Below are 6927 nucleotides of genomic sequence, written 5' to 3'. Positions count from 1 at the left end.
GAAGGAGGAAAAGCCGGTTCCGCGCTGGCCCGCGCCCCTGGCCCTAGGGGCGGGGAAGGCGCGGGCGCTTGTGGGACTTGTAGTTCTCCTGTGGGTGCGCGTGGAAGCGTACGTTGCTATAGCGATGTGAAAATCCGTGCGCGCTGGCCCTGCCCGCACGGGGGCAGAGCTCATTTCTGTACGCTAACCTCCTCCTCTCGCCCCTACCCCATTCTTTATCAATTATTGAGCACATAGGTGCTGTTCCAGGCACCAGGAATGACATCGCATTCTTCCTGATTAGAAGAATTTTAAGGTGCTCTTGGTCCAGGATGACTCGCAGAGAGACTCATTTCCAATTCAGGCAGAAACTGGAATGCTCTTATGCCCAGCGCTATGAATGTCTCTCATGCTCAAAATCCAGCCACGCTGCCCCTCCATCACCATCGCCTGACTAAAACCTCGAATATGAGGCACTCTGCCTAACTCATTTTGGATGTCCCACAACCTCCGTAAACACTCAGTTCTAGGTGCTTCGGTGAGATCTACAAAGAGCTCAAATCTGGAGACAGCCAATCACCCTATCAAAGATGAAACAGTAGCTCTTTCCGAGATCGCACACGTTTGCAATTTAAGGTTTAGCTCAAATTCTTTCCCCGTGCTATGCTCCGCTATAATTAATTAAGATCTAAATATAGGGGTGCCTAGCTGGCTCCGTCAAAGGATCGTGGGACCCGATCTCAGAGTGGTGGCTTCCAGCCTCACTGGGTGTAGAGATTACTAAAAACAAAACAAAAACCTTAAAAAAATAGACAAAGGAAAAAAAAAGAATCTAAATGTAATAAGTGGAGGCTGAATATATTAAAAATATGTCTCAGTTTGCAGTCCACCACATAGACGTGAAAGTCTTTGATTTTTTTCTTTCTTCAACCCCTTCTACTACCAATCCCATATTCATGCTATCAATCAGCATTGTTGGTTCTACTACCAAAATACAGCCTGTACTCCAATACCACTACCCTGCAAATAGAAGCCACCAGCTCACTGCAACAGCCTTCCAACGGTCCCTGTTTGAGTTTTCACCTTCTTTAATCCATACAGGTGATCTTTTAAACCATAAGCCAGATCATGTTCATCCTCTTGCTAGAAACCTCTGCTAGCTTCCCCTTGCACTTTGAATAAAATTCAAACATTCCACCAGCCCCTGAGAGACCCTTTGCTTTCTCTTCAACCTGCTCCTGTGCTACCATCTCCACCTTTCACTGCGTCGGTCCACTCACTCCTTGTTCTGGACCGCCAAGCTTGAATTTGCCTTAGGGCCTTTGTACTCGATGTTCTTTGTGTGGGACATTCTTTCTGTGGCTCTCCTGGATGGATCTTCATTTTTCAAATTTCAGCTCAAAGTCACCTCCTTAGGGACCTTATTTAAAGTAGCTTTTTGGGGTGCCTGGGTGGCTCAGTGGGTTAAGCCACTGCCTTTGGCTCAGGTCATGATCTCAGGATCCTGGGATCGAGTCCCACATCGGGCTCTCTGCTCAGTGGGGAGCCTGCTTCCCTTCCTCTCTCTCTCTCTGCCTGCCTCTCTGCCTACTTGTGATCTCTCTCTGTCAAATAAATAAATAAATAAATAAATCTTAAAAAAAAAAAAGTAGCTTTTCCCTCTCCTCACTCTGTATCCCTTCACCCATTTCATAGTTCTTTATAATACTTGTTTCTGTCTTAAAGTATCTTGTTCGTTTATTTCTTTATTGTCTATATCCCACCACTGGATGTAAGCGGCACAAGGGCAGGGACTTAGCCTGTCTTGTTCTCTACTGTATTTCCAGAGCTGAGAACAGATCCTAGCATATACTAGGATCAGTGACTAGAGAGATAGATAATAAGACTTATCTAGGTAAGTCTTATTAATAATAGATAAGAGATAATAAGACTTGAAGGATTACAACAGGATGCTTCTTAAAGGCAGAGCACTGGATTAGGTAGCTTGCTGTTCTGACCCTGGAGAACTGTTTTGTTTTGCCCCTAAAAGGGTTCTGGGCCCCATTCCTTCATGAGGAGACTTCAGCCTTCCCTCTGGGGCCTCACCTTCTTCATGAAATAAACTGGATTCAGTTAATCTCATTCAACTTGAAAAATTCCATGATTTCAAATGAAATATGAACCAAATATTTCAAACCAACCAGATTCAACATCAAGCATGATAAACAGAGTCTAGGTTTTACTTTGTACAGTAGAAATAATAGGATCATCTCATTGGGTTGTAAGAACTAGAAATAAGAAACAGGCAGTGCCTGCCTTACACCGGGCGCAGTCAGTGGTGGTTATCATCATTCTTTTAGACACCAGAAGGGCAGCAATGAGAAGGATAAAACAGTCAAGAAGAATCTCCTTTATATGTTGCTTAACCTTTTATTAATTTAAAAAGTACAACCACAGGGGCACCTGGCTGGATCAGTTGGTAGAGCATGCAACTCGATCTTGGGGTCATGGGTTCAAACCCCATGTTGTGTGTAGAGCTTACTTTAAAAAAAAAAAAAAAAAGTACAACCATAAACTTTACAGGCAGGGAATATGCTCATAGCAAATCATGCTGTTCAACAAATATTTATTTACTGCATGCCAGGCACAGTGCTGGACTCTGGGAAGACACAGGTGAACATCTCTGTCCATCCACATGCAGTTCACTGCCTCCTGCAGGAAGACAGTGAAAACGTAATGTATGATTGAGCTGAGAAGGTACATGGCAGGGAGCTGTGATGGAGGCTAGAGAAGGGAGTGCCTAGAAGGGGTTATGACTTGCCTGATGAGAAGTAGCCAATTAGGATAGGAAGTTCATTGGGAAAAAGGCATTCTAGAGACACAGAAATTAGGGAGGGTGGCGAACAGCTTGTTGGCAGAAGAATGTGATGGGAAACCTTTGAAGGTTTTAAGCGGGGTAGTAAATTGATTTGATTATGCTTTAAAAGACCATTCTCTGGTTGCAGTGTGGAGAACGGATTGGAGATGGATTGAGAGAAGCAGCAGTGAGAAGGCTCTTGTAATGATCCCAATGAAGGATGATGGTGGCTTGGACCATGGCAGACTCAGAGGACATGCAGAAAAGTAGAATTTTTGAGAAATGTGTTGGAGGCAGTAATTAACTGTACAGAGTGAGGAGAGTGAAGAATCCAGAATGACTCTGGGAAGGCATGTCAAATGGATAGATGCTGGAAGCATCATCTCTACTAGTTAAAAACTGTGGCATGAATGAATGAGGTTCTGTGGTTGAATAGACGGTATTAAGGATTCTACTTAGTCGGAGATGCCTGTGGGGAAGAGGGCAGGAAGGCAGTTGGACTTCACTGGAGAGCTCTGAACTGGAGATCTGTATCCCGCATTCTTTGGCACCCTCCAAGACTGCGTGAGAGTTCCCAGTTTTCACATCGTGATGCATACCTGTGTCCACAGTACAAGAGAGTAGAAATTTAAGCTTTCCATCAGTTTTAGAGCATTTCAACAAAAGAGTTTGAAGACTTTGGGAGAGGGAAAGAAGCAGAGTGTGCACCCCAGTAACAGGAACTGTTAGTAAGTTGAAATGACTGTTAATTAGGAATTCAGTTGAAACATCTTACTGAACACAGGTTGCTAAGCGACAGTGGCCCCTGGAACCATGTGGTCATTCCTTCTGCCACAGAGCTCTTGGGCCTGGGTCTCACGCTGTAGCACAGGTACTCTTTTCAGTTGGTTGGAGTCGTGCCTTTAACCATGCACCTCAAATACCCCTCTCTTTCCAGGGCCTCCTATCCGTGAGTCACCATCTCTCTCTCTCTCTCTCTCTCGGGTCAGTTGATTTCTCTTACTCTGTTGGATCATTCCCAATAGCAACACAAATATGTCCTTATGTCCTCAACTATACAAATAAATCCCTCAAACCCACCTCCTCTGTCCCCTGCATTCCACCCCCAATTTTTTGAAAGTCTTGTCTGCACATACTACCTCCCCTTCTGCTTCTCCATCTGTCCCCACCCTCCACCAAAACTGTTGTCAAGTTCCCGTACAACTTCTCCCCTGCACAGCCACACCTCTCTTCTCTCTGCAGCATTTGGCACAGATGATCATTCCAGCCTTCGCAACACGCTGTCCTTTCTTGGGATCCCTTTGGTCTTCCTCCTGCCTCTCTGGCCAGTTCTCTCCCCATTGTAGGGCCTGAACCTCAAGTATTTGCATTCTCCAGGACTCTACCCTGGGCCTGCCTTTTTTCACTTTACTTCTCACCATAAGTGAGCTCATTTATTTTTAGTATGGTAAATAGCCTTTATATGCCCCCAGTTCACATCTCCAGCCCATGTGTGTGTCATCTGAGCTCCAGACTCATAGACCCATCTTTACAGATGACAACTGCACATTGCATCATAAACCACACAATAGAACACTTTATTCCCTTACCCTATACCTATTTCTCTTCTAGTTTCCCCCATTTCAGTACACAGCACTACTAAACCACTCAGGGAACTTCTTGATTCCTCCCTCTCCATCCATCCTTTCTATCCGCCAGCAAATCCCATTAATTCTCCTAAACCCACCTCAAATATTTCTCCTTCTTTCTAGTCCTACTGCCCCTTAAGTCCATCATCCCTCCCCTGGATTCCGCTGCAGCTGGGCTCCTCTGGTACCCTAGCCCATAACTTAGATGGATTAACTCCCCTGCATCACCAATTTGCAGGCTGGGTGCTCTTTTCTAAACCAAATCATCCACTTCTGCCTGGCCTCCCCCCCTATTATTTTACAAGACCTTTGGGGGAGGGGGCAAAAAGGGCGTCACAGTTCCTGTCCTCATAGAGCTTCTCTGCCAATGTGATCTAAAGGAAAGGAGCCCAACGCTTTCCGAGCCCCGGCCTGAGGCGCGCACGGTGCTAATCGCTTTGACGCCGGCCCGCGACCGGTGACTCTGGGCAGGCCTGAGCTCGCCTCCTCTGCAAAATGGGACGGCAAAGGGTTGCTCCGGCCCCAGGCGGTCCGCGCGCAGAGGTGCAGGGGCCGGCGGTGGGGAGAGGCGGTGGTCGCGGGGCGGGGCGGGGCCCTGGCCACGTGGCCGGGGGCGCGCGCCGGTTCCGAGCGCCAACCGCCGGCGCTCCCGCCCGCCCCGCCCCGCGGTCCGCCTCCCGGCGCGCGGCCGACCCGCCCGCCCCGAGGCTGGGAGGTTGCAGCCCCCGCCCGAGCGAGCCCGGCCGGAGCTGGGAGGAGCGCGGCGCGGGCTCGCCTGGACTGCGGGGCCCCGGCTTTGGGGTGGTGGTGGTGGGGGGGACGGTCCGTGCCGGCCGCGTAGGACCGAGGCGCGGGGACCGAGCGGCCAGCCGGCCTCCGGGAACCATCGAGCTGGGGGTGGCGGAGCTGGGACACCGCCCTGGGGTTGCGCCCCTGGGGGCGGGGGGCGGCGAGACCCCTCCCCCCTTTGTCTTAGGTACTCGGAGGTGCGGGGCTGCGCCCGGGCCCGAGCCACGAGCACAGAGCCCTGCCCTGAGCGAGCCCTTAAAGTGCCCCGGCTTTGATTGCAACCCCGGTGCGCGGGGGAGCGGGAAAGGGAGTGATAAGCTGGCAGACAAAGCGTAACTGCCATTATTAAGCACCCAGGCTGGCCGGGCGCGGTCACCACCCTTTTTTCTCGAGGTGGCCGCCGAGGCACACGGAACACAAAGCAGGTGCCCTAGGACTGTGGAAGAGGCAGAGCCGGGATGCGAACCTGGGACTTTTGGCTCTTGGCCCAGTGCGCCAGGCTGAGGAAAACGTGTACTTTGAAAACCGGGAAGGGTTTGGTGAGTGGCAGTAACTGAGCGAGCTCTGCCCTCATCGCCCTGGGGAAGACGTTTGATTTTTTTTTTTTTTTTTTTTTTTAATAGGCCACACTTTCCTCCTCCGTAAAAATGTCCCGACTTAGGAAAACTAATAACCAATCTGTAAGTAGTGCTTTGCAACGCGGAAAGCACTTTCAGTTACGTTGTCATAGATAATGCCTCACAATGAACTCCCCAAGTAAGCTTTTTTCTTAGCCTCCTTGGACGGACGAAGGAATTGTGTCCTAGAGAGGTTTGTTAAGTCAGGGAGCAGTGACCCCTGCATCACTATTGAATAAATCAGAGGTTTTTCAGGATAACTGCCTTGGATGGGCATAAAGCTCAGAAACTCAAACATCCTGTGATCTCATCATCTGCTAGTCTAGAATGATACCTTTGCTGGATCTCCTAGCCCTCCCCAACTTCCAGCACCTCTAGCCCAGAAACCCAAATGGCCACTGTGGAGCTATGACTATGAATGTTTCTTTCAGGTTTGGGCTGGGCTATGCGGAGTCCTTTAGGCAAAGCCCAAACTGAGAGGGAGTTGTTGACTGAATACAGAAAATTTCAACTGTTTTGGGTTTTCTGAGTAATGATTATTCTGAGGGCATTGGTAACAAATAGTAATAATTTTGTCCTTCCTGTTGACAGGTCCACCTCCTAGCAAATCGTTTGGGATGAACATGAGAAATGTAAGTAGGGATTTTTGTATCCGTTAAAGGAGCCTAAATTGTTTATGAACTGATGGCAGTTAATTTGGTGATACCATTTCTGGGTGTATACAGTTAATTGGGAGTTAATTATCACACGCCCTTTTTTAGGCGTGAAGAGGGGTCTACACAGGTCCGTCACCACGAGGGCTGACAAGTCTCCTGAGAGATGTTATTTTTATTTATTTATTTTTTCTCCCTCTGGGCCTGTGAAAGGGAAGATGGGCCTGTGATGTGTGGCAGGTGTTTTCTGGCATAAGTGTTTTCCTTTATCCTGTAACCACCTTTATCCTCACAACAACCTTAAAAGGCAGGAGGCATTCTTATCTTTTTAAGAACTGAGGCTTAAGCTTAAGAAGACTAAGTAAACCCGTCCTCCCGGTGCCAAAACAACTTTTCACTAAACCACACCTTTCATGTCATTGACC

At 48.5% G+C, this 6927-nt stretch overlaps 1 long non-coding RNA gene across 2 annotated transcripts in view; it reads left to right on the top strand.

Annotated features, from left to right (window-relative positions):
* Positions 1-3639: 3639 nt before the first annotated feature.
* LOC131839524 (uncharacterized) overlaps positions 3640-6927 on the top strand; it is a 53688-nt gene continuing 50400 nt past the window's right edge. Inside the window, exons 1-2 of one of the 2 annotated variants that reach the window (XR_009356972.1) lie at positions 3640-3686; positions 6441-6481. This is a non-coding gene — a long non-coding RNA (uncharacterized LOC131839524). Of the gene's footprint in view, positions 3687-5169; positions 5772-6440; positions 6482-6927 lie in introns of those variants that run through there. The other variant, XR_009356971.1, reaches the window with a different exon arrangement.

The sequence above is a fragment of the Mustela lutreola genome, chromosome 8 (genome assembly GCF_030435805.1).
Source record: "Mustela lutreola isolate mMusLut2 chromosome 8, mMusLut2.pri, whole genome shotgun sequence".
NCBI lineage: Eukaryota > Metazoa > Chordata > Mammalia > Carnivora > Mustelidae > Mustela > Mustela lutreola.
This window is presented reverse-complemented; position numbering and strand designations above follow the sequence as displayed.